This window comes from Camelina sativa, chromosome 2 (genome assembly GCF_030686135.1).
Source record: "Camelina sativa cultivar CO46 ecotype springtype chromosome 2, ASM3068613v1".
In the NCBI taxonomy this organism is placed as follows: domain Eukaryota; kingdom Viridiplantae; phylum Streptophyta; class Magnoliopsida; order Brassicales; family Brassicaceae; genus Camelina; species Camelina sativa.
In genome coordinates, this window is record NC_141881.1 from 10840407 (window position 1) to 10867821 (window position 27415).

General features: G+C 45.7%; 1 non-coding gene and 1 pseudogene across 1 annotated transcript; both read left to right on the plus strand.

The window, feature by feature from the left end:
• LOC109126523 (uncharacterized) overlaps window positions 1-27415 on the plus strand; it is a 59513-nt pseudogene that overhangs the window by 11400 nt on the left and 20698 nt on the right.
• On the plus strand, window positions 13552-13658 carry LOC147948425 (small nucleolar RNA R71). The gene has a single exon (XR_015585993.1). It is a non-coding gene; the product is annotated as a small nucleolar RNA R71 (small nucleolar RNA).

Below are 27415 nucleotides of genomic sequence, written 5' to 3' on the forward strand. Positions count from 1 at the left end.
GACCGTTCGAGCGTATGGGAGAATTTTTACAAGACTTCGGAGGTACCTATACCAAGGAAATGATGACGAGTTAGCGATGGCCCGGAGATTCTTTAACGGACTCAGGCTAGATATTAGAGGAAGGTTGCACGCGGTGACTTACCGCAGTGTCGAGGAAGTAGAAGAGAGAGCGGTAAGTGTTGAGGAAGCGATCGAGAAAGAGAAGGAGATTGCAGCTCGGGATAAAAAGAAGGAACCCATCCTGCAGACGAAGATTGTGAACACCCGGAAGGTGAATCAAGTAGCAGGACAGAATTGGGGCGCAGGCCGCGGGAAGGTTAAGATGAACGTTAGCCAAGGTGGTCGTAATGTGAGCAACATGGATCCGAGGGGATGCTATGTGTGCGGTCAAGTTGGGCATTTCGCTCGCGCTTATCCGACTGTTGAGGAAACAAAGAGTAATAGCTTGTCAACCGTCACATGTTTCTACTGTGGCGAGTTAGGACATTATACGAACACATTTCCGTCGAAGCCGGCCAAACCGAACGCCCAAACTGTGAACCGTGCCCAGATAGCGAACCAAGTGAAGGAACCCCCAGCGAAGAAGCAAGCAACCCCAGCAAATGTTTTTGCTTTAGGAGTAGAGCCACCCAAACCTCCACAGGCCGCGAAGGGCCCTATAACAGGTTTGATTGGGTTCTAACTCGCTTGTGATTGATGTGATTGTTTGTGTGTTTGCGTGGTTAGTTTTAGCATTGCATTTTGTTATATTTGCTTTGCGTTTAGGAACATTACTTGTTGGTGGTAACCCCACGCATGTACTGTTCGATTCGGGAGCGTCCAATAGTTTTGTGACTCCCGAAATGGTTGACAAGTTTGGAGACTTGTGTGAGGAGGAAGAGGTGAACATCAATGTCTACACTGCTGGTAATCAACCGCCTTTGAAGACAAGAAGATGGGTCAAGGAAGTGTCGATAGTCTTGCAAGAAACGAACCTCCCGGTAAATCCTTTGGTGATGCCATTGGATAGGTTCGATGCTATTTTGGGAATGGATTGGTTATCGGAACACCAAGCCCATATAGATTGCAGCAGAAGCTGAGTTATATTTGAAAATGGAGGGAGGACCCCTCTAGTTTTCAATGGGATCAGCCCAAGTAAAACGGCATACTTTGCATCGGCAGCAAGAATTGGAAGATCGATTGAAGAGGATGAAGTTTATTTAGTCACTCTGACCGCCATGAGAGGAGATGACAAGGAAGGCATGGAAGTTGAGGACATTGCCATAGTTAAGGACTTTGAGGACGTGTTTAGGCCATTGGAAGGATTGCCTCCACCTAGGAGCCATCCTTTTACCATAAATTTGGAGCCTGGAGCTACCCCAATTGCTAAGGCACCGTATCGTATGGCACCAGCCGAGTTGGCTGAACTCAAGACTCAGTTAGAGGACTTGTTGGAGAAGGGTTTTATACAACCAAATTCGTCGCCATGGGGGGCCCCAGTGTTGTTCGTCAAGAAGAAGGACGGAAGCATGCGATTATGTATCCATTGCCAAGGATCGATGAGCTGTTGGACCAGCTGAGAGGAGCAAGTTGGTTTTCGAAGATTGATTTAGCCTCCGGCTATCATCAAATCTCGATTGCGGAACAAGATGAGATGAAGACGGTGTTTCAAACGAGATATGGCCAGTACGAGTTCGTGGTGATGTCGTTTGGACTTACCAATGCGCCGGCGGCATTCATGCGATTGATGAATGAAGTTTTCCACGACTATCTGGATCGATTCGTGATAATATTCATCGATGACATCCTGATATATTCGCGTAGTGCGGAGGAGCACGCGGAGCATTTGAAAAGGGTTTTGGAGAGGCTAAGGGAAATGAAGCTATTCGCGAAGTTTAGCAAGTGCAAGTTTTGGCAAAGGGAAATTGGGTTTTTAGGACACCGAGTTTCGGAGCAAGGTGTGTCCGCAGACCCTGAAAAGATCGCCGCAATTCAGGATTGGCTGAAGCCAACGACCGCGTCGGAAGTTAGGAGTTTCTTAGGCCTTGCAGGCTATTATCGGAAGTTCGTAAAGGAGTTTTCGTCCATCGCGAAACCATTGACACGACTTACCGGGAAAGGAGTACCTTTCATATGGAGCGAGGAGGTAGAAGAAGCTTTCAGGAAGTTAAAAGGAGCGTTGACATCATCACCGGTGTTAGCCCTACCTGAGCCGAACCAACCATATTCTGTATTTACAGACGCATCAATAGTTGGAGTTGGATGTGTATTGATGCAAGGTGATAATGTGATTGCCTATGCATCTAGACAGCTGAGGAAGCATGAGGAGAACTACCCCACACATGACCTGGAGATGGCAGCCGTGGTGTTTGCATTGAGAATATGGAGATCGTATTTGTATGGAGAAGCTGTTCAGGTATTTACAGACCACCAAAGTCTTAAGTACTTGTTCACGCAACCAGATCTTAATTTGCGTCAGAGGAGATGGATGGAATTCGTAGCCGACTACGATTTGAAGATTCAGTATCATCCCGGCAAAGCAAATGTAGTAGCAGATGCGCTAAGCCGAAGAAAAGCACAAGTTGATGTCGAGAAGGACGTGGAGTCTTTAGCTGAGGAATTGAAGAAGGTAAGGCTTTTAGCCTTAGAAGGAGAATCTAGTGAGCCGTTAGGTTTACAAGCTGTAACACAAGCGAGCCTGTTACATCGAATTCGTGAAGAACAATCCAAAGATGAGAACCTGAAGAAGATCATCGAGGAGTTGAAAAGTTCAGAAGGACCGAATGCTAGTGGTTATCATCTGGCTGATGATAACACTTTACTTCTCAATGGGAGAGTAACTGTACCTGACCGGAACGGACTACGAGAGGAGATATTAGGAGCCGCCCATAGCTCAGCGTTGAGTATACACCCGGGGAGCACCAAGATGTACAAAGATGTGCGTAGGTACTATCATTGGCCTGGACTGAAGAGAGCAGTGGCAAAATGGGTAAGCCAATGTGATTCATGTCAAAAGATCAAGGTAGAGCATCAAGTGCCAGCAGGATTGCTTCGCAACTTGCCCATACCGACTTGGAAATGGGACTCTATCTCGATGGATTTTATTACCGGACTACCAATAAGAAAAGGGCGAACCAATGATGCAGTATGGGTAGTGGTTGATCGTTTAACCAAGGTAGCCCATTTGGTTCCAGTGAAGAGTACGGACCAAGCACCCGTGTTGGCTGAGAAGTACGTAGACGAAATTTTGAAGCTTCATGGAGTGCCAGCGAATATCATTTCTGATCGTGATCCCAAGTTTGCATCATTATTTTGGCAAGATTTGCAGAGGGCGTTGGGAACAGAAGTTCATATGAGCACCTCATTTCACCCAGAGACTGACGGACAGACGGAGAGGACTATTCGAACCATAGAGGACATGATCCGACTATGTGCGCTAGAATGGTCATCAGATTGGGAGAAGAATTTGCCATTGGTGGAGTTTGCGTATAACAATAGTTATCACTCGAGTACCGGCATGTCGCCGTTTGAAGCCATGTACGGAAGGCCGTGTAGAACGCCTTTGTGTTGGACGGAAGTTGGAGAGAGGACAAGTTTCAATCACAAGTTGATTGATGAGACAACGGAGAAAATCAAATTTATCCATGAGAGCATGAAGAAAGCTCAGGATCGCTAGAGGAAGTACGCGGATCGTAAGAGGCGTGAAGTGGAGTTTGAAGTTGGAGACATGGTGTATTTGAAGGTTGCACCACAAAAGGGAAAGGATCGTTTTGGCAAAGTGGGAAAGCTTGCGGTAAGGTTTATTGGACCATACCGGATTGAGAAAAGAGTTGGCGAGGTAGCCTATCGGTTATCAATGCCCGAGGTTATGCGATTGCATAAAGTCTTCCACGTTTCACAACTACGGAAGCATGTGTCAGATCCAAGAATGATTGTGCCCGAGTCTATCGAGGAGTTGGAGCCAAATCTTACATACCCCGAAGGACCGTTTGGAATAGGACAAAGGAGAACCCGAAAGTTGAAAACCCGGAGCATTCCTCAAATCCAAGTATTTTGGGGAAAGCAGAACCGTAAGGTTACCACTTGGGAAGATGAGGATAGGATCCGTGCCAAGTATCCTCAGTTGTTTGTCGAAGAAGATGAAGCAGGACCATCAGAACCCTATGGAATTTGGGACGAATTCTATTAAGGGGGGGAGAATGTAGTGACCCTCACCCAGGGGTAAAGTTTTGACGTGATTTCAAGTCCAAAAGACCCAGAAAAGAAGCTAGCAAGAGGAGCTGAAAGTTTGATGAAGGGAAGTCCGAGAAAAGTTTAACGGACCAAGAGTTGTCCGAGACGTACTGCCCGTACCGTCTGAGACGCATTGTCCGGCAGTCGCCGAGAAATGCCGAGAGTACCGATTACTCGAGAGAGTGCCGAGTACTCGAGGAAGATATCGAGTACCCGAGAGAAAGTTGTCGAGTACCTGGGAGAGAGTTGTCGAGTACCCGAGAGAGTTACCGAGTACTCGAGGAAGTTACCGAGTACTCGAGGAAGTTGCCGAGTATCCGAGAAAGTGTCGAGTACCCGAAGGAAGCTGCCGATGGATGCCGATAATTGCCGAGAGAGCTGCTGAGGATCGACGATGGTCGACCGAGAGTATTAAAAGTCTTCCCCACCAAAAATCACTTTAGTCAAGGAAGTTAGTGGATTAATATTTTAATCAAGAAGACTTAAGGGAATTAGTGGGATGAATATTTTATTCAAGAAGATTTAGTGAGAGTTAGTGGAGGATTAAAGAATTCAAGAAAGCTAAGTGGAAATCAAGGTGGCTAATCAAGATGCTTCCAAGTGTTGAGTGTGCTCTAATACACTCTAAGGGAGAGAGTGCATGTGACTCTCATTGGTCGACTCCACCGCCCAAATTCCCTATAAATAAGCTCTCATTCCTCTCATTTTCTCACAAAGAAAGAAGGGGTAAGTTGAGAGAAATTAAGAGAGAAAGAAGAGAAAGAGTGAGTGTTGTGAGAGAAAGAAGAAGGTGTTGCGAGAGAAGGAAGAAGGTGCAAGAGAAGACTATCGACCAACAACCATCAACGTTAGATCGATAAGGAAATCGATTCTAACCGAAAGAGAGTTCCGAGTTGCCACGAGAAGACCTTCATCAAAGGAGATCATTCGTCGACGGTTTACTGTGAGTTCAGGCACATATTTGCATCGGCTTAGATGGAGAGTTGAAAACTTCCATCTAGTGCGCGGATTTGCATGTTGCATGTAGATGCATTTACTTGAAGTTCTTTTATGTTTTCTTGTTTAAATGCATGCGTGGTGAGGTTGTGCTAGTTGCTAGATCGAGATGATCTAGTAACAAAGGCGAGTTTTGGTTGAGATGCTTGTAAAATTATAGGTTTGTGAACCATATAAATTCAAGTATAAACTTCGGTGAGATCTTAAGGCGCTTTAGTCCGCGAGAAATTCCGGCTAAGTGTTTAAGATTTGGTATGGCTATCCTTCCCATTCCGTGCCACATACAGCCGCGACATGCAACCCATGTTCGTGTGTGTGCAGGGTTGGTCACGAAGAGCTCGGAGGTTACTGGGCTCGCTACCCTGGCCGAGGCTATTCTACACGACGGTGTAATTTTGGTGGATATCCAAACGCCTGCCTTTGTGGTTGCGTTTGGAGAATTCATGAGGGGTTGGGGAAGAGGAATGCATACCGGGCCCAGATAAATTAAACTTGTTAAAAACTGTTGTTTTTATTTCAAGTGATATGGTTGCATGTTGTTGCTTGTTATTGCATGTTGTTGCATGTTGTTGTTTATGGTTGCATGTAGTTGCGAGTAAGGGTGAAGTGGTTTTGTTAGCTTATTAGCTTCCGCATGCCATCTTTGATGGTTGTTGAGTTGTTTCGCTTGCTTGCATGTTAATCGCTTGCTTGTTGATGGCTTATGCTTGCGTGTTGTTTATCAGTGCTTGCATGTTGCTTATTCATGTTCGCATGTTGGTATATTTGCGTGCATGTTGATTGTTAATGGGGAACTAGGGTTTGGAATTTATTTCTCTGCAGGAACCCTGAGCTCACTAAGTAATCTTAGATTACTTATGATAATATTATGGGCCGTGTGGTCGGGAACCTCACCGAGGGACTGGTCGAAGGGCCTGATTTGTTCTCGCACTCGGCCGGACCTTTGATGAACGTTCCCATAGTAGCGTCCCAGCGCCGTCTGATGGCCTGGGTGGTCATAGTGCAGTTCGGGGGCGTTACAGCCGCGACCGTGCTAAAGTCTTTCACCAACCGTTGGTAGAAACTGGCGAGGCCGTGGAACGATCGGACATGTGAAACACTGGTAGGCGTGGGCCACTCTTCGATGGCTCGAATCTTCTCGCCGTCCACCTTTAAGCCCTGTTCACTTACAATAAAACCTAAGAAAACTAGTTCATTAGTAGCAAAGACGCACTTTTTCAAGTTAGCGTATAATTGCTCTTCGCGGAGAGTGTTTAAAACATATTCAAGATGCATGACATGATCCGATAGACATGAACTATACACAAGAATATCATCAAAATAAACCACAACAAATTTGTTGATGTAAGCTCTCAAAACATGGTTCATATGTCTCATAAAGGTAGAGGGTGCATTAGATAAACCGAATGGCATTACCAACCGTTCGTACAAACCTTGCTTGGTTTTGAATGCGGTTTTCCACTCTTCCCCTTCCTTCATTCGAACTTGGTGGTAGCCGCTCTTGAGATCAATCTTCGAGAAAATGCTCGAACCGCTTAACTCGTCTAGCATATCGTCCAGCCTCGGTATAGGGTGTCGATACTTGATCGTGATGTTGTTCACGGCCCGACAGTCGACACACATACGCCAGGATCCATCTTTCTTTGGTACGAGTAGGACAGGGACGGCACACAGGCTTAGACTCTCTCGAACATAGCCTTGGGACATGAGCTCGGTCACTTGGCGCTCCAATTCCTTGGCTTTCTCCTGGTTGACACGATACGCGGGCCGGTTTGGTAGTTGAGCTCTGGGCACGAGATCGATCTGATGTTTGATGCCACGTATCGGTGGTAAACCTTCGGGCAACTTGTCGAGGAACACGTCTGCAAAGAGTCGGAGAACGTCTCGGATAACGTCCGGTAAAGCGTCCATCGAACCTTCGAGCCCTTCAACCTATAAATCTCGAAAAACCATCAATAAAACTTGGTTGGAGTCCTTAAGGGACTTTCTAACATCACTAGATTGAATTAGAAAGTTTGTTTTAGAGTCCGAATCCTTAGACAGTTTCGATTGCATATCATGAACTTGTGTGGGGCTCAACGGTTTTAATCAAACACGCTTATTATCATGAACAAAATAATATTGGTTGGTGTTGCCGCAGTGAGTGGTCCTTTTGTCAAACTGCCAAGGATGCCCCAAAAGGAGGTGGCTAGCTTGCATTGGAACCACATCACACAAGACTTGGCTTTTGTAAGGACCCACACTAAACGGAACCGTGACTTGTTCTTTAACATGAATCACGGTCTTGTAATTCAACCATTTGAGTCTATAAGGTCTCGGGTGATTTGTGGTGTTAAGAGATAATTTCTTGACCTGACTAGAACTTGCCACATTAGTGCAAGATCCACCGTAGATGATCAACCCACAAATCTTCCCACTTACAGTGCAACGAGTATGGAAGATGTTGTCGCGCTGGCTCGCGTCGTCGGTCTCCACGCTGGTGTTGAGGACGTGTCGGATCATCAGGAGTTCTCCAACGTCCGGTTCGGCTACGGCCTCTTTTAGCTTCGCGTTGGCTCGATCGTTCTCTTCGGCCGCTTCTCCTTCGGACTCGAGCTCTCCGGACTCGGTGATGATCATGTTGCGAGCGTTGATACTAAGATTTTTGTGTCTACTAGTAGGTTCAATTAACCTTATGCGTTATAATACTTAAGGTGTCAATCCAGTTGTGAAAGTTTACTATCACTCAAAATGCAATCAAGATGTCACAAGTTAAGCCAATTCAAAGAGTGTTTTTATCTAACTGTCCTAGAATGATCAAAATGCGAAACGGAAGTGAGTCACAGAACTAGAAACAAGAATGCATGACAAGAAGCGAAAGTGAATAAAAACGCAAACGATTCTAAGCATGAACAAACGAAACAGTTCCAGGAATGTAATAAAAATCAGAAAGAAAGAAGTCCTGAGAATGGGGTAATTGATGTCGGTGGAGTATCCTAGTCTAAGGAGTGTTTAACATACCACAAGCAAGGTATCCCTAAACAATGAACATCACAACTTAGCTAATCCAATCTCTTGGCAAAAGCTACTCAGACTCAACCACTTCCATACATAGCTCTCGCTAGAGAAACGTGGTCGAGCAGGTATGACAAACAAGTTCATTCACGTCAACAAACATCCTAGACAACTAATCTCTTAGGCTAGGAACGTAAGTCTCTGGCACTAGTTGGTCAGACATTTCATCAAACACCTTTTGGGTGCGGAAATGTCTCAAACCTAGTTCCAATTGATTAGAGAGAAACTAGTAATTCTAATTCTAGTCCAGAAGGGAATCATACAATCAAAGCTTAAACACTCTACATCCTAAGAACCTCCACCTAATCTATCCCATCCTCAAGAACTAACACACTACTCAGATCCGAAAATCATAGTCAAGGATGCAAAAACAGAAATCATTGAAACAAGCATAATAAGATAGATAAAAATAAGATGAACAACTTTGTAGAAGGAATCAAATGCAAAATCTGAATAAATCTCAAAGATATCGGAATACAAGTCTCAGAAAGTATTGGTGGCTAGGTTCAGAAACCTTCTGGGAACGAAAACGAGATAAAAGATAAGATCTCTCCGCAAAGACTTAACAAATTGTATATATAGTAGTCCAACATGGAAAGCCCTAAAACTTAAAACGACAAGGTAAAGCGTCGGTTCGGTAATCTCCTGAAGCGTGTGAAACCAAACGTCCTTCTTCCCGACATGTGCGATCGAGTCTGTGTGCGTCGAATGGAATGCAATGTCATCATAGCTCGGACGAAACGGAGATGGTGACAATGGCTCGGACGAGACGGAGATGGTGACAATGGCTCGGACGAGACGGAGATGGTGATAATGGCTCGGACGAAACGGAGATGGTGACCATGGCTCAGACGAAACGGAGATGGTGACCATGGCTCGGACGAAACGGAGATGGTGACCATGGCTCGGACGAAACGGAGATGGTGACCATGGCTCGGACGAAATGGAGATGGTTACCATGGCTCGGACGAGAATGGCTTCCAACGTCTCCTAAATACCTGAAATACTCCAAAATGCACAATGTATGCAAGGATGATGCAAGAGCTACCTAGACGTGCAAAGTGTATAGAAAGAACTAAAAAATGATGCAAACCAATGAGTTATCCTAGCTAAATGCATGATAAAAATAGGCTAAGAAGAGACAAAATATAGACATATCAACTCCCCTAAACTTACTCTTTGCTTGCCCTCAAGCAATCAATCAAGAATAGAGTATGGAGAAGAGGTGTGAAGATGGGGTTTCAGAACCTAAAACATGCTAAATAAAATAGTTAGAATCAAGGTCCTTGTTTTTAATTCTATGATGTATGGTGAAGGAACTCCATATTTTTTTCTACACACGCAATCCTATCAATCATTCCCTTTAACATTCATTAACAGAGAACCGTGAATCAAGCTAAGCAATGTCGTTGAACTCATTTGGCTAGGGTGAAATGTTAGAGACTTAGATGGTCTCCTTCTCGAGTGGTTTCATCAATACAGGACAAGGATCTCTCACGAAAATGAGTTGAGCTTAAGAGAAGGCTAAAGGTTGAAACCAACTGATACATACAAGAGCAGCGCCCTGTCTACCCAAAGAATGTTCCAAACCGAAGTTGGTTCTACCCTTCATCACAAACATTATCTCAAATCCAATCTTTCATTCTTTACACTTGGTCTTTGGAGGAGTTCACTTCTTATCATTCTAGCGGATTGGGAAATCTTTATTATCAGTAAGGTTCTTTTTCTTTTCTTCTAAGGAATCTAGACATCTTAAACATTTTACTTTCTTTTCTTTGTCTAATCTTTTCGTTTTATGCCCAGAACCAATAACTCATTATTTTGTTCAACCCAAATCCTTTACTAGACTTGTAAACCTTGAAAACACATCCCCCTCCTAAAGATTTTCTACCCTTTACTTTCTTTTTACACTTCACTCTTCTGCACAAATCCATACCCAATACCCAAAATTCGAGTTCTCACCTAGTCCTACTAGTCCGGATAACGCGAACTAGAAGTACACAGGATCCTACTCTTGTCGGTTAGAACCTAACACTTTCTAACAAGCTCAACTCGGAAAAAGGCCTGACACTCAAGAATACAATTGGCTTGAAAGAACGGTTGGTTAATGGTGCGGAGAACTGTTCCAAAGATGGGAATCAGCTACTTGGATTGACAAGGGTGGTAAAAATGTGAAAGACAATCCAAGTATGTATATGGTATCCATGAGTTCAACTTCAATGCATAACAGGATAATTGCAAGTCAGGATTAGGTTCAGGTAGAGAGGGAATGATATCAATCCAAAACATGCTTCAATCTTAAATTTTCAAGTTCAATCAACAAGCATCAAAGAACTAAGAACAAGGGCCTTGATCCTATCCTATTGAATCCAACATGCTAACAAGGTTACAATCATCATCAACCCCTATGCTAAATGCAACATTCCTAAATGAACAACACTAGACTCAATCCTATTATGCAAATGCAAACTACATGAACACTCTGTTTTTGTGGAAATTTTTGAAATTTTTGAAATTTTTATGGCTTTTCTATGCAAATAGATGAATGCAGACTCAAACATGATATGATGCAAAAATTTGAAATAAGAATCACAGAAAACATCATCAGATACATCATCTCAAACCCTCCCCCAAACTTAAATTACACAGTCTCCTGTGTAAGAAAAATTTGCAGGAAGATTTAAGAATCACAACAGAAACAATGCAGGAATGAAATGGTATGTACAAAGGAAAGGTCAGAGTACCTCAGTAGTAGAAGAAGGAGTCCGTGCTCGCCCAAGGAGGAGCGTGAAACTGACTCTGTCCTTCGCCTTGTTCAGGATCCGCGGGTGTGACTTCAGCTGGTTGGTCGACTTGCTGCTCAACCGCTTGCGTGCCCTGATGATCACCTTGAGCTTCAACTCGCCGCCCAACCTCAACCTCATGCTCATCTCGAGCTGCAGAACGACGCGCTGATCTATGACTAGAAGAGGCTCTGGAACCTCGCGAACTGCGTCTCCTTCTCTCCCTAGACTCGTGTGATGAGTGGCGTGAAGGAGCGGGTGAAGATGGTCGCTCCCGTGACACATATGAAGATTGACGTGCTGGGGAAGGAACCGGAGAGAGTGTTCTCTGACGAATTGGCTCGATGGAGACTTCGTGTGTGGCTCGAGAGAGGGGCTCGATCGGGTGTTGGCTTGAGTGGCTCGAGTGTGGTAGTTGGAGCGTGTGCGGAGTGAGATTGGTTCGAGCGTGACAGCAGAGGCGTGGCTTGAACGAGTGCAGAGTGATGAACCTCTCAGTATGGGTCGAGTCTGATTCCACGCCGTCGGTTGAACCTTGCTCGAGTCGACGATGGTTGAGAACGCACGGTGGTGGTTGAACTCTGCAACACCTCTTCTTCATTATCCCAAACCTCTTCCTTAATTTCCTTGGAGGAGAACTTCTCATTGTGCCTTGGAGCTTCTTGATTTGCCCACTCATCTCCTTCACCATAGCTGTTAACTCTTTCACTGAATCCATTAGAATCTAAGTATTTTGGAGTTCATACAAACTGTCAAGCGTGGGAGGACTTGACTCTTGCGGTTGGTGAGGTTTAGGAAGCAGGTCTTGACGCTTAGGGAGGGTAACGACTGCACTCGAGTTGGAGAATGGTCGAGTGAAACTTTGAGTTTTCTCTTTGGTTACCAAAACCTCAGTTTCTGCCTCATTCACACCCTCAAAGATGTCAAAACCCAGATTTCTGATCTTTCTCTTCAATCACAAAGGTATGTCCATCAATAGTTGGTTTCTTCCTAGAATCTCTGATATCAAACTTCATCTTGAAGTTTTTACCTAGATTGAGATCAATCATCCCCTTCTTGACATCAATGATTGCGCCAACTGTAGCTAAGAAAGGTCTTCCTAGGATTAGTGGATCTTTAGGCTCTTCATCCATTCCCAGCACCACAAAGTAAGTAGGAATCTCAGCTTGTCCAATTTTGATGGGCAGGTTCTCTAATAGACCATGAGGCAATCTAGTAGTCCTATCAGCCAATATTAAGCGGAGGTTGCATGACTTGTATCCGTTGAATCCTAGCCTCTGAGCTGCAAACAGTTAAAAACTTCTGATATTGAGGCACAAGTGCAAATGCATCAAGCAAAGGCATCCTAAGTTCAATCTCCTTGACTTGGTTTTCGAACAGAGCTTTGTACTTCTCAGTAAGCTGCTTCTTAAACCTCACTGGAAATGGTAGAGGTGGCTTGTATGGTGGAGGAATGAATCTCACAGGTTTATCCTTGGGAGCAGTGGGTTCTTTAGTAGCTTCAGGATCAGATTGTTTGGCTGACTCAATTGGATCCTTGAGCACCTCGACATGATCCTTTATCTCAACTTCATATTGAAGAAAATCCTCCCCATCTAAACTCTCAGTGTCCTCAGTGAGCCGTACATCTACAGCTTGGGTGGTGATTGCATGGATAGTAGCATAGTCCTTGGGGTTTTGAACTGCTTTTCCAGGTAGTTGGCCAGTTGTTGGGGTAGAAGTAGAAACAGTCTTGCCTTCCATATACTTCATCTTGGAGTTAAGAACTTCAAACTTGACATTCAGATCATTGTAAGAACATTCCATCCGCTGACTGAGTTCAGCAAACTTCTTAGCAGTATCCAGAGAACCACTAGCTTGACCTTGAAGAAGTTGTTGCAGCATGTGCTTCATTTCTTGATCTGGAGCTTGAGTAGGTTGAACTTGTTGAGGTGAAAATCCAGGTGGTGGTCCGGAAGGAGCATGAGAACTTTGCTGGAACTGTTGCTTAGGCATGAATCCTTGATTGTAAGGAACAAAAGGCTTTTGCGTACCTTATTGTTGCTGCTGAGGAGGGTACACCTGACCTTGTGGATTTGCAACATTGGTGCTCCGGTAAGACAAATTGGGGTGCGTCTTGTAGGGGTTATAACCCTTGTTGTATCCACCTTGATTCTGGACGTAGTTGATTGCTACAGACTGCTCACCCTTCCCATCCTGAACTTGAAAAGGGTCATCCTCAGATACGAAATGGACAGTCTGCTGCTGACTTAGCAAGAGGCGGTCAAGCTTGTCATTGACATTCTTAAGGTCCGTCTTGTACTTCTCCTCAGACCCAGAGTTGCCGCGAACTGTGCGGTCATAATCCTCATTGTAGTTGCGGTCAGACTGAGCGAGATTCTCAACCAGTTGCCATCCTTCCTCAACATCTTTGTTCAAGAAATTACCGTTAGAAGCAGTGTCAAGCAGCATGCGGATTTTTGGAAGTACACCACAGTATAAAGTGCTCAGCAGTGACTCGTTGCTGAAACCATGGTGTGGACACTGGCTGTGGTAACCCTTGAAACGCTCCCAAGCTTCACAGAATGATTCTGAGCTCTTCTGAGTGAAGCTGGAAATCTCATTCCTGAGACGTGCTGTTCTGGAGTTGGAGAAAAACTTGGCCAAGAATGCCTTCTTGCAGCCATTCCAGGTGGTGATTGATCCCTTGGGAAGGTTTTTCTCCCATTGATGAGCCTTGTCTCCCAGGGAGAATGGGAAGAGGCGCAACTTGTAACCATCCTCACTCACGCTGTTGATCTTAGTGAGACCACAAAGATGGTCGAACTCGTCCAAGTGGTCGAGTGGATCCTCCATAGGCAACCCGTGAAACTTGTTTCCTTGGATCATGGTTATCAGACCACTTTTGATCTCGAAGTTGTTGTTCGGCACGACGGGAGGGACGATTCCAGCACGTTGAGTATGAGTGTTCGGTGCATCCCCAGCACCAATGTTTCGCGGTCCCTGATGTGGTTCATTCTGGTGTTCCATAGTGACGTGTGCGGGATGATCAGTGGGTTGACGAGCTTGTCGTGGGCGTTGCAACCGATTGATTTCATCGATCATAGGAAGGAGATTCTGATGCCCTCTTGATCTGGTGTGCATGCAAGGTTGCAATCAACAGGTGCCTGAGATGCAAAACAAACAAGCAGAAAACCAAAGCAAGTCAGTACTCAGAATGATTATGTAACAGAACTTAATCTTGCAAAACTTGAAATCTTAAATGTAGCAAAAAGAATCCCAAATGGCAACGGCGCCAAATTGATACTAAGATTTTCGTGTCTCCTAGTAGGTTCAATTAACCTTATGCGTTGTAATACTTAAGGTGTCAATCCAGTTGGGAAAGTTTACTATCACTCAAAATGCAATCAAGATGTCACAAGTTAAGCCAATTCAAAGAGTGTTTTAATCTAACTGTCCTAGAATGATCAAAATGCGAAACGGAAGTGAGTCACAGAACTAGAAACAAGAATGCATGACAAGAAGCGAAAGTGAATAAACACGCAAACGATTCTAAGCATGAACAAACGAAACAGTTCCAGGAATGTAATAAAAATCAGAAAGAAAGAAGTCCTGAGAATGGGGTAATTGATGTCGGTGGAGTATCCTAGTCTAAGGAGTGTTTAACATACCACAAGCAAGGTATCCCTAAACAATGAACATCACAACTTAGCTAATCCAATCTCTTGGCAAAAGCTACTCAGACTCAACCACTTCCATACCTAGCTCTCGCTAGAGAAACGTGGTCGAGCAAGCATGACAAACAAGTTTATTCACGTCAACAAACATCCTAGACAACTAATCTCTTAGGCTAGGAACGTAAGTCTCTGGCACTAGTTGGTCAGACATTTCATCAAACACCTTTTGGGTGCGGAAATGTCTCGAACCTAGTTCCAATTGATCAGAGAGAAACTAGTAATTCTAACTCTAGTCTAGAAGGGAATCATACAATCAAAGCTTAAACACTCTACATCCTAAGATCCTCCACCTAATCTATCCCATCCTCAAGAACTAACACACTACTCAGATCCGAAAATCATAGTCAAGGATGCAAAAACAGAAATCATTGAAACAAGCATAATAAGATAGATAAAAATAAGATGAACAACTTTGTAGAAGGAATCAAATGCAAAATCTGAATAAATCTCAAAGATATCAGAATACAAGTCTCAGAACGTATTGGTGGCTAGGTTCAGAAACCTTCTGGGAACGAAAACGAGATAAAAGATAAGATCTCTCCGCAAAGACTTAACAAAATGTATATATAGTAGTCCAACATGGAAAGCCCTAAAACTTAAAACGACAAGGTAAAGCGTCGGTTCGGTAATCTCATGAAGCGTGTGAAACCAAATGTCCTTCTTCCCGACATGTGCGATCGAGTCTGTGTGCATCGAATGGAATGCAATGTCATCATAGCTCGGACGAAACGGAGATGGTGACAATGGCTCGGACGAGACGGAGATGGTGACAATGGCTCGGACGAGACGGAGATGGTGATAATGGCTCGGACGAAACGGAGATGGTGACCATGGCTCGGACGAAACGGAGATGGTGACCATGGCTCGGACGAAACGGAGATGGTGACCATGGCTCGGACGAAACGAAGATGGTGACCATGGCTCGGACGAGAATGGCTTCCAACGTCTCCTAAATACCTGAAATACTCCAAAATGCACAATGTATGCAAGGATGATGCAAGAGCTACCTAGACGTGCAAAGTGTATAGAAAGAACTAGAAAATGATGCAAACCAATGAGTTATCCTAGCTAAATGCATGATAAAAATAGGCTAAGAAGAGACAAAATATAGACATATCAAGCGTTCGGACACTCTTGCGCGTAGTGGACTCGACCTTGGAATTTATAACAAACAATGTCTCGGCTTCGGATGTCATTGGTGGTACGTCGTGGTTCTTGACGATCGTTGGGGGCCGGCTCCTTTGTTTTGAACCGGAAATCGACATTGGCCGTTTTAGGCTTTTCTTGTGGCCGGTTGGAGGTTGACGCGTTTGGAGACCAGTTTGGAACTCCTTGGGTTCTGGTGCGACTTGCGGTGGCGTTCTTCTTCTTGATCTGACCCTCAATTTGCACTGATAGGTGCAGCAACTCTTCGAACCCTTTGTAAGGTTGGCGTTTGACCTTGCGCACGATCCGGTCTTGTAAACCGTCAAGGAACTGCGCCATGAGGGATTCTTCGGTGTCTTCGACTTAGAGTCGGTTGCGTAGGTGCTCAAACTCCTCATAATATTCCTCAACGGACCGCGAGCCTTGAGTGACTCTCCTGAACTTCTTTTGGAGCTTTCGGTGGTAAAAGGGTGGAACGTATCGCCTCCTCATCTTGGATTTCATGACTTCCCAAGTGGCGATCGGTCGGTCATGATTGCGGTGTTGCTCGGCCACTAAGTGGTCCCACCACGTGAATTGGGCCACAGCGTAGTTGATCTTACGCATCTCCGGATAGTTATGACACAAGTAGAGGTGGTCCATTCGGCTCTCCCAGTCGAGGTAGGCCTCCGGATCAGACTTGCCAGAAAATGTTGGTGCAGTCATCTTGTGACCAGGTTCGTAAGGCCTCGGAGCATCCTCGTATTGGTCGTCGCGTCGATGGTTTCGCCTAGGTCATGGTTCATAGTCCTCGTCGGACTGGTCACTTCTATCCGGTTCTTGGCGTTGGCGCCGCTTGGGCAAGGGATCTTCTCTCGGAGGATTCGCGAGGTCAAGGCGTGTCATGCGCTCGGTCAAGCGTTCTATACCATTGCATAAGGCCGTCAAGGTGGACCGATATCTAAAGGAGGTAGAGGAATCTCCGACGGATGTGGTTGTTTGGCCATAGTGATCGTACGGGCGGTCAACGGTGACGTGGCTCGACATGATGCGCTGTCCGGTTGATTTTAAACCTCTTCAAAACAAAGAACGAATATTCGTGAGTATATTACGTTCAATAGACCACAAAGATATATTTTCTTATGCCACAACAATGATTGATGACAGCGATGCAAAAGTAATCCTAAAACTAAACAAAAGCAAACGAGTCTACTAGATATGCTCAAGATCCAAATTTTAATCAAAAGGAAATGAGTTTCTGGGTTAGAAAGACACAACCTGTGGTTAGGAACGTTGAGCTCTGATACCATCTGATGCGAGCGCCGGACGTCTCGCGGTACGGACAGAATCGAATCCTCTTGGGCCAAGCGAACTAGGATCAACTTCTCTTGGACAAGGCGCAGTAGATTGACTCTAGGGAGAAAACAAATGGTGGAAACGGAGTTTTACGGCAAACAAACGAGCGGATTCAAAGTTTGAAATTTGGTCACGTCATGGTCGAGCGCTTATGGTTGCGGTACGGTATGGACGGTGGAGTTGCGGAATGGCTAGCGAAACAAAGATGGAACGATGACGATGATGGATCGAACGACGACACGCGAGGGCTCACTCGTCTCGCGATACGGTCAGACTAGTCGACGGCGAACCCGGTTCAAGGTCAGCTAGGGTTTCTCGGTAGAACAATCCCGGATTGGTTCTAAGGAGAGGAGTGAGACAAGAGTCAAAGATTCTCTCTTTGGAAAAGTTTTTATTTTCATTCAAGTATGATTTTACAAGAAATAAGAGAGGATTTAAATAGAGCTAGCTATAGAGGAGACTAGGGACTCGCAATGGTCCGCACACGTTACCCTTGACGTGTTCTCTTTGAAATAGAACACGTCGCTCTTCTAAGTGGTTTAAACACAACCACACACGTCACTCTATTTAACGTTACAAAACAGAGGGTTCTAGAAATAGTTCAGCCACACACGTCGCTCCCGGAGAGATTTCTGGTACGTTGCCCGGCCGTTGTCCCGTGAACGGTGCAAGCTTCTTGGTTGCGTCCGGTGCGTCTCGGTCAGGTTCCGGTCCTGATGTGAGCACTAGACGGCTCGCGGTACAGACGGAATGTCGGTTCCTCGAGACGGTCAGTGTATTGGGAACTTTCCTTGGACCAGACGGTGGGGAACGAAAGAGGAGATGAAATGAAAGATGGAAACGGAATTAGGTGGCAAACGAACGAGTGGAACGCGGATCCGGTCAAGCAGCTGCTTGACCGCGGTTGGTTGGACAGATGAACGTGGTAAGGATGGACGGTACGGTCGGAAATGGACGGCGGCTAGCGAACCGAGTGAGAAACTCGACCTCGGTTCACTAGGGAACGATGGAGTCGAAGCGGAAATCAACGAACGGTTGGAACCAAACGCGGTACAGTAGAGATGGACGGAAGGTGGGTCGATACAACGACACACGGGAGATGGCACGGCCCGTGATACGGTCGGACTAGAAGGTCTCGAACCCAGTTTACGAACCTTCTAGGATTTCTCTGAATCCAAGACGCGGACTTGAGCAGAAGAGAAGAGTGAGACAAGAAACAAAGATTCTCTCTTTGGAAATTAATTCAATCTTCAAGTCTGAGTTTTACAATGAGGGTTTAGGCCTTTATATAGGGAGGCTTACATTTGGGAGGCACTAAAATCATAGACACGCGGCCAAAGCTAAGGAACACACATGTCCCTAAAAGTAAAAGCAAAAGCAAACAAAGGCAAAGACCAATCTAATGGTCATAAGAGAGTTCAAAGGAAATTAAAAGGAAGGAAGGGAAGAGATGAGATGGCCACGTCATTGGTGGGACGTGGTAGATAGGGTCTTCACTTCCTTGGCTCCTAAGCATGTCAATAAATATTTCCAAGTCATGAGCCAAGTGGGAAGGAAGTGGAGATGCACTAGAGTTCGCTGCCTCATTAAAACCTCTTTGGTAAACCCATTGGAACAAACCCAAAGTAGGAAAAAGAGTATAGCTCCTTTTAATGGCTTAGGGATGTCTTCACTTAGCTTGGTGGTGAAGACACACAAATCAAGCTTCCCAAAGCTGGTCGCGCCCTAGGCTCTTCTTTGGTGATGCTAGCCATGAGCCCTTGGTGTAAAGGTTGGAGCTTGGCTTGAAATGCCCATTAGGTGACTTTTCTTGCTCCTCCTTGATGATCCTTGGGGACTGGTTGGTGCCGAACATCATTAAGAATGCCGGTTCCAAGTTGTCCTGCGGGTGGTACGAGTGTCCGAGAGTTATCCAGGTGTTGTCCGAGAGGTGTCCGAGAGATGCGAGTGTTCTAGGCCGAGTGACTGATCCCGTGCTCACATCATTCCCTCCCTCTTATAGAAGTTTTGACCTCAAAACTTTGCTCATCACCTGGATTAATAAGGAAAACCGAATCAGCAGCATCAAAAGTTCAACCGCGGTTTAATTTACCGGAATCAAATGCAAACAGTAAGGCCTTAAGAGAAAAGGATAAGACTTCTCCGGTAAGGCCAGTGGCGTTGGTCGCTCCGATCCCTTCATGAACCGTGGTTGGTTGCTGAAGCTCTCCAGGATGCCACACAAAAGTTTGATCCGCACCAAAGTTGCAAAAATACTTCGCCCTAGGACCTTGTGCGGTAACGGCCTTGGCGCTAAGAGTGGAGAAGGATGGCATGGTATTGGCAACTCCCAGCTGGAGCTTACTACTTGAAGTAGTCAAGAATAATACCGAATGGGAAGACCCTTCAATGGTCATCTTCGGTGGCTTGACTTGCTTGAAACTCCCCATTAACAAGCAAACGCCGGATATGAAGTTGATCGTGTGGGCAGACTCTTCATTGGCCTCGCCTAATGACTCGGTAAGTGTCTCAGATGAGGATTCACGTACCATGGTCGGCTCCGGATGCGGTGGTCGAGTGTTGGCTCGATCGTCAAGAGCGGTAAGGAGTTAACCGTGGTCCGCATAAGACCTCAAACTTGTACCTCCGAGTGTGATAGCTTGGTGATCGGGAGGCTCGGCTGGCATCTCTATGATTCTGCTTGAACCATAGACGCACGTCCTCTTTATTGTCTGGTTCATGCTCAGATTGCTCTGTTGGTGTCGCATCCTTAATCAAGTCGGTATACGGCCTGTTCCGCATCAAAGCATCTTGTTCCGGCTGGTAAGGAACTCACGGGACCGGCGTTGGTGAAGACACAAGGGCCAAGTGTTGGTTCCGCGACGAGTCTCCATGGGTGTAAGATGTCTCTACTTGGCCCAACATTTCTCCAAGGTGTTGGAGTTGAGATTGGATAGAGATCAACTCGTCCATGAAACTTGTTTCTCCGGGAGAATGCACCGGCTTCCTTGAGGCTTGTCCCCTTGACTTAGTCCGCGATTTCACAATGCTTGCCTTGAATTTGTCTCGGCCGCGACTAGACTTGTTGACCGGTGATGCGCGTGGTTTCCAGCTCGGAAGACCTTTGTTCCCAGTACGGACAACACTTGACTTGCTGAATGATGCGTACAGTGTCCATGTCAGAATTCCTTTGGCGCGTCTTGGGAACTTCTCCTTGGGCTCTCGGTGATATGTGGACGGTGTATAGTAAGAACCCAAGTAATCACTATCGAACTCTTCCTAGAGTTTCACCATGGGCTTGCAGTGGTGTGTAGCTTGTGAAGTTGACGGCCAATAGTAGTCTGGTGATTTATGCTCATGTTCCACTTGATTCGGCCCTTCTTCATAGTCTTTATCGTACCATGGTTCATCCTCGGTAGCCTCTGGTTCCAGATCGCTACAATGGTGTTTGTCGTACCATGGCTCGTCTTCGGTGGCCTCTTGCTCCGGATCTAGGCCATGGTCTTCATCGTACCATGATCCCAACTCGGAATCATTCCCATCAGGTTCCATGCTTGATCAATGTGGAATCAAGTGTTGCATGTTGATCGCGGTCTTGGAAGCGGTCTTGGAACAAAGTATGGTCGACGGTACGAACGGCTAACGGTGGCCGGACGATGGTACGGATGGATGGTACGGACGGCCGACGGTGATTGGACGTCGGAATGGACGGTTGATACGGAAGGCTGGTATGGACGGCCAACAGTGGTCGGACGTCGGTATGGACGGCTGGTGCGGACAACGGTACAGACGGCCAACGGTGGTCGGACATTGGTACGGACGGCTGATACGGACGGCTGGTACAGATGGCCAGTGATACGAGCGTTGGACGATGATACGCGGAAGATGATGCGTCCGCTGGACGGTGATACACGTATGCGGCTATACGATCGGACATCACGCGAGCGGTATGACCGATGGCTCGATCGGTGGATCGGTCGTGACGTGGCAATGGTACCTCGTCAAAACAAAAACGAATATTCGTGAGCAAAACGTGTCTAAAGCTGGCGGATAAGATATTTCGTTGGGCAAAACAAAGATTGAGGACAGCAAGGCAAAAACGACAACCTATAACTAACAAAAAGAACCTACACGCGCCTAAAGCAAACACACGCACAAAAAGCAAAAATTTTGGGACCACAACACGAAATGAAAAGCAAACACTCTACTTTATGGATCTATCAAATCCTAAGCAAGAACAACGATGAACAAACACAGAAACAAGATGAACAAACGATAGAAAGCAATGCATAAATCGAAAACTATCGGACCTATGCGACGCTAAGGATGAACTATAAAACCACAAAAGACTCAAAAACAAAAGCTTTAACGATAGAAAGAAAAGATCTGGAGTTTCAGAAAGATACAACCTTCGGAGGAGCTTTAAGCTCTGATACCAATGATGTGAGCACCGGACGGCTCGCGGTACGGATGGAACGTGGGTTTCTCGAGACGGTCGGTGTAACAGGAACTTTCCTCGGACCAGACGGTGGGGAACGAAAGAGGAGATGAAATGAATGATGGAAACGGAATTTGGAGGCAAACAAACGAGTGGAACGCGGATCCGGTCAAGCAGCTGCTTAACCGCAGTTGGTCGGACGGATGAACGCGGAAAGGATGGACGGTACGGTCGGAAATTGACGGCGGCTAGCGAACCGAGTGAGAAACTCGACCTCGGTTCACTAGGGAATGATGGAGTCGAAGCGGAACACAACGAACGGTCGGAACCGAACGCGGTATGGTAGAGATGAACGGAAGGTGGATCAATGCGACGACACACGAGAGATGGCACGGCCCATTGACGACGAAGGCCATCGGACAGCCACGGGACGCCACTTGCGGAATTGCACCTAGGTGATCCGGTCGAGGGACGGAAGCTGCAGACTTCCCGACCGGTCCTCCCTGGCACAACCCCACCCGCATCCGAGGTTACTTAGGCTTTGCAACCCTCGTGGCCTGGTGCGTTGTGTTCTAGGAATATCATTCGCTCTGGTCTCGCTCTCCAACAGTGGTCGCCTAAGTGTCCCAGCTCTCCACACACCGTACACATAACTTGTTCCGGGTCCACAAAGTGTTGTGGTCTTGTCCTCCAGCAATGGTTGTTCGGATGCCCTGGTTCTCCACACGCTTCGCACCGCCTCCAATATCTCATACGGTCAGGGTTTGGGCAGCGATAAGCAAAGTGCCCTCGCATTCCGCACCACTCACAATCCTGGTTCGTCGGGTCACACATGCGTCTTAACGCCGTCCTCCAGCAGTTCTTCGTCCAATGTCCGACGCCCTCGCACAGTTCGCAGTAGGGCATGTTTCTCATGTGAACTTGATTCGGGTAAACCACTCTCTTACGAGCAGTGGCCCTCACCCTCAGCCTGCCTCTTGGTTGAGAGGTCACTGGCCATGTCTCTGGCCGCTCCATCGCCTGAAATTCTTGGTACGACATTCTCGGCTTCTTCAAATTCGAACTACTCTCACCAATTTCGAACCTTATCTGTTCTCGGTTCTGCCTCCTCAACTCATACATTTTAGCGAGCATCTCCAAGTCTCGGTCCATTGGTTCCTCCTCTTCCCCCGGTAACACCATTTGTAATGGCACAGCTCGAATGAGGCTATTGCGTCTCAGCACTATCCGGTTCGAATCCACAAGGTCTGGTACAACTTGGTCTTGGTCTCCTTGATTGCTCGCAATTTGACTTGGTTCTCCTTGTCCTCTCACTACACGACTTGCGCTAGGCCTCAATCTCGCGCCCTCCATAAACTCCGTACTCGCATCAGCTTCTTGTTTGCGGTCTCTTGGTTTCGGGTCTTGCTCATCTCTTGTCTCCACTACCAAAGTTGGAATGCCTTCATCATTACTTGACACTAAGTCAGTCACTTCCACAACTTTATCCCTTCTCGCCGTTGGTTCTTCCTTAGTTAGTTCTTCTTCCTCCTTGATTCCCGGTACCACAACTTCACCATCGTCTTCGTTCCCTCTCTCCGGTGAGCGCATCTCGTTTAGTACCAATAAAATTCTGGTAAACGTCTCTGCTTTCTCTTCCGCTGGTTGCTCTCCACTCGGACCTCCGGTCTCGGGTACCACTCCTGTACCACTTGCAGCTCCTTCTTCCTCCGGCACGTACACGTCCATCAAGAAATCCAGAATCTTATCAATCGCCTCCGGGTACTCCCTTATAAAGTTCTCAGGGCTAATATCCTCGCCTTGGTCCTCCACAAGATCCAATAGTAACTTCTGCAATTTGTCGGCTAGCTCCACCTCCGCCTCTCCATGATCTCCCACCGGGATAGTTTCAAACTTCCCTTGCACGTCCATTCGTACTTGAAGTCGACTTGGTTCGCCAATCTCCAACACTATTGTCTGGTCATCATGATTAACTTCCAACTCCTCCGTTTCATCCAAACATTCGGACGGATCGGTCTCGACAGACCAGTTGGTGTCGTCGGCATCGAATACCCCGTCCTCACTCTCATTACTCGAATCATTTGGCCCTTGGCTGCTTTCTGATTCCGTTGACAAGAACCCGTTACGATGTCCACAATCCTCATGTCTCGGCCCCTCATCTCCTGAATCATCCCCGCAACCTGAATCACCTGAAGACATCTAAAAAAAATACCCACAAGAAACAAGGTCAGACGCTTAGTTCGTTCTAAGGTTCAACCTAAACTAGACAAGCAAACTACCGGATAAAATTTCATGTTCTTGCGACACATTACTCGATAAAACTTTGAAATGCACAAGTGCTCGCGGGTTCGAAAACACCACTCTGATACCACCGTTGTAACGCCCCCGAACCGTCCTAAGACCATGAAGGCCATCGGACAGCCACAGGACGCCACTTGCGGAATTGCACCTAGGTGATCCGGTCGAGGGATGGAAGCTGCAGACTTCCCGACCGGTCCTCCCTGGCACAACCCCACCCGCATCCGAGGTTACTTAGGCTTTGCAACCCTCGTGGCCTGGTGCGTTGTGTTAGCCCGGACAAGACCGAGTATCATTTGCAACTTGCCATGTTTTCCTGAAAACCGTATATATTACTTTAGTAAAATAATTCATCATAAACAAATCATTAAAGTAATATATAAAGATTGTCGGAAAAATTTATACATAACCATTTATAAAATATAGGGTTTTACAAGGAACACAAGGAAAACCCTATCCGGCACCCTAAAGTTTGCTCCAGCTCTAGACTCACTTAAGCTCTCCTGCAAGGCCAAAATATTATCATGAGTAATCTAAGATTACTCAGTGAGCCTGGGTACCCCTTTATCCTAAACTGGATTCTATTTCCCAACCCGACTACCCCAGCAGACAAAGAAAACAAGCAAGTGAAACAAACTAGCAAGTTATCAAAGTAACGCAACAAAAGCTATAGCGGAAGCAATCAGACAACAAACACGCAAGAAAGACTAGATCACTACGACTTACTTCGAACGATCTAAAAATAATTGCTATTATAAGAGAGAAGCGACCTAAGGGAACAAGGAACTACTTGGACACCTTAGACTCTTACCTCCTACCCGACTCACTAAGACGTCTAGAATATGACAAGGATACTTGAAATACCGTAGACTCTTAGCCAACACGCAACATGCAAAGACGACTAGACATAAATATGTGACGCTTGAATACTCTACTCTTTACACCTAGGGCCCTTCGATATTCTGTTCCGTTCCAATCCTTCCCCATGCCGAGACCACAAAGTTCTCCAGCATGATCCCACCTTTAGCTACATCGTCATGTAGCGGTTACACCGGTAGCTAGCCAGTCGTAACATTGTCTCGCGCGAGTGGTCGTTGAGAACTCTCGCGAGACATACGCTTTTGGAAACAGAAATATCGACACACTACTCTAGCTTCGGACTCAAGAAACGAATTCAAGAGACTAGGCTAAAATAAAACACACAAGGATAATTCAAGCAACGATTAATCAAGCATACAAGCATGAAATCAAGCGAGAAATAACCATGCAATAATCAAACAAGGAGCAAGTATATAAATCAAGCAACTTAAGATTATTCTACATGCATGCAAACAATATAAGCAACTTAAGCAAAGATTATGCAACAAGTCTTAATACGCATGCAACCAAATAAGATTTACCCATTTAAATCCTAAGTCCAAATTAACATGCAACCTAACCGATTTACTCATTTAAATCCTTAAGGTTAATTTAAGCATGTTCTAACCTCGATTAAAATTATGCAAAACAATGCAAATTATTTAATCATCTATCATGCATGCAACCGGATTTTAACAAGAAAATATTCAAGTAAAACTAGGTTCGTTTTAGCATGCAATTCCAACCAAATTTTTAAGTCCCAATTTACTTAAAATGCAACCGAATTCAACATGCATGGTGATTCAAGTTAGATGTGCATTTAAACATTTCACTAAGATGAATCCTACCATTCTAGGCATGCAATCAATTTAAACAAAAACTACATGCATTACCGCAGACTCACCTTTCGCGTATCGACGATGATTACACAGACTCACTGCACCACACGATCAGACGGTCTTTGCGTCGACAGTCCTCCGCTCCTTCGACCGTTCTCGTTCTTGACTTACTCGATCCAACCGCGTCGCTCTCCCGAAGGTCTCTTCGATAGAAACTCCTTTTTCTTCGACAGCTTGATTTCGACACAAACTCCGGGTTTTCTCGATGATCACTCGATAACAACTCCGCTCCTTCGTCTATGATTACTTCGACGGCAACTCCTTCTTTTACTCGATGATCTCTCTCTCGACAATCTCTCTTGTTCCTATCTTGTCTTTGAGAGAAAGCAAGGCTTAAGTGTTTGAGTGTTAGGAGAAATGAGAGAAATGAGAAACTTGGATAATGAGTCTCACTCCCTCTATTTATAAGCTCGGATTCTCTCTTGCTTTCCTTAGTGCAAATCGACATGTGTCTTCCTCCCTTCTTGCATGTGCAGCGTGCTCCTCACTCCCCAATAGCGGCTTGACAATTAGTCCACTAATTCTTCTTCATTAGTGCATGAAAATCCTCTTATTAGTGCATGTAATCCCTTCTATTAGTGCATGTCACTTAATTGCCACAAGATTTTGTAAGGCAATGATGCACAAACCTTGTCTCAATGTTGTCCTGTCCTTTCCCTTAAGACTCTTGGCAAAAATTAGTGAGAATTGGCCACCTTGAACACCACTTCTTCATTAATCTCCTTGAATTTTTAATTCTCCCACTAACCCTTCATTGATTAAATTAATCTTCCACTTATCTTGATTCTTATTGGTCGAAATTTTAAGGAAATAATAATTTTCCCAAAAATATTCGATCCTTCGTCCGGCACCTTCGACGTTCCCTCCGGCATTCCTCGACTCACTCGGACCATTTCCTCGATCGTTCGGTCAATGGCTATTGGTCCTCTCGGCTTTGCGCGTCATGATCGAGCACTCCTCTCGACCATTGGTCGATCGTTAACGGTTCTCTCGGTAAATTTTCTCGACAACTTTTCTCGACTCCTCGACCAATTTTCTCGACTCCTCGGTCGTTCTTAGGGTCGTGGCCGTACTCCCGGTCACTCCGTCTTGGTTTGGTCATTTTTCGACGCCTGACTTTTTCCTTGGACTTCTTCTGGTCGTTCTTCTTTGTTTTACACCTTCTTTCTTTTCAAGTATTCTCCGGTCCATTTTCTTGATCTTTTAATATGAGATTTTTACTCTTGGTGAGGGTCATTACATTTTCCCCCCCTTATAAGAATTCGTTCCCGAATTCTCACGTCTCCTTCTTCTTCTGGTGATGCTTATACTCCTAGCACAGATGTCGTTGTCTTGTAATTACTATCATGTTAATATCTTTGCCCAAATCCTCCTTCCTTTGGCTGTTTCTTCTCCAACATTTCACTCCACACTCGAACTCCGTTTGCGGTTGCTTCTTGGAAAGCTTCTGCATCTCCAGCATTCACTTGGCTCCTCTTAATCTTTAGGTTCTCCATACATTGAGATTTTTGCCTTGTTGCACCATGGCTTGACCACCATTAACTTCCTTGAGTCAATGCTTCTCTTTCTTCAGCTTGTTCCTGATTCTTCTCTCCTCCTTCCGTTTATAGCTTAACTCACTTCACCTTGATATACTTCAACATACGACTTGTATTTTCTCTTTTATTGACCTTAACACGATGCTTCTTCGATTCACCTACT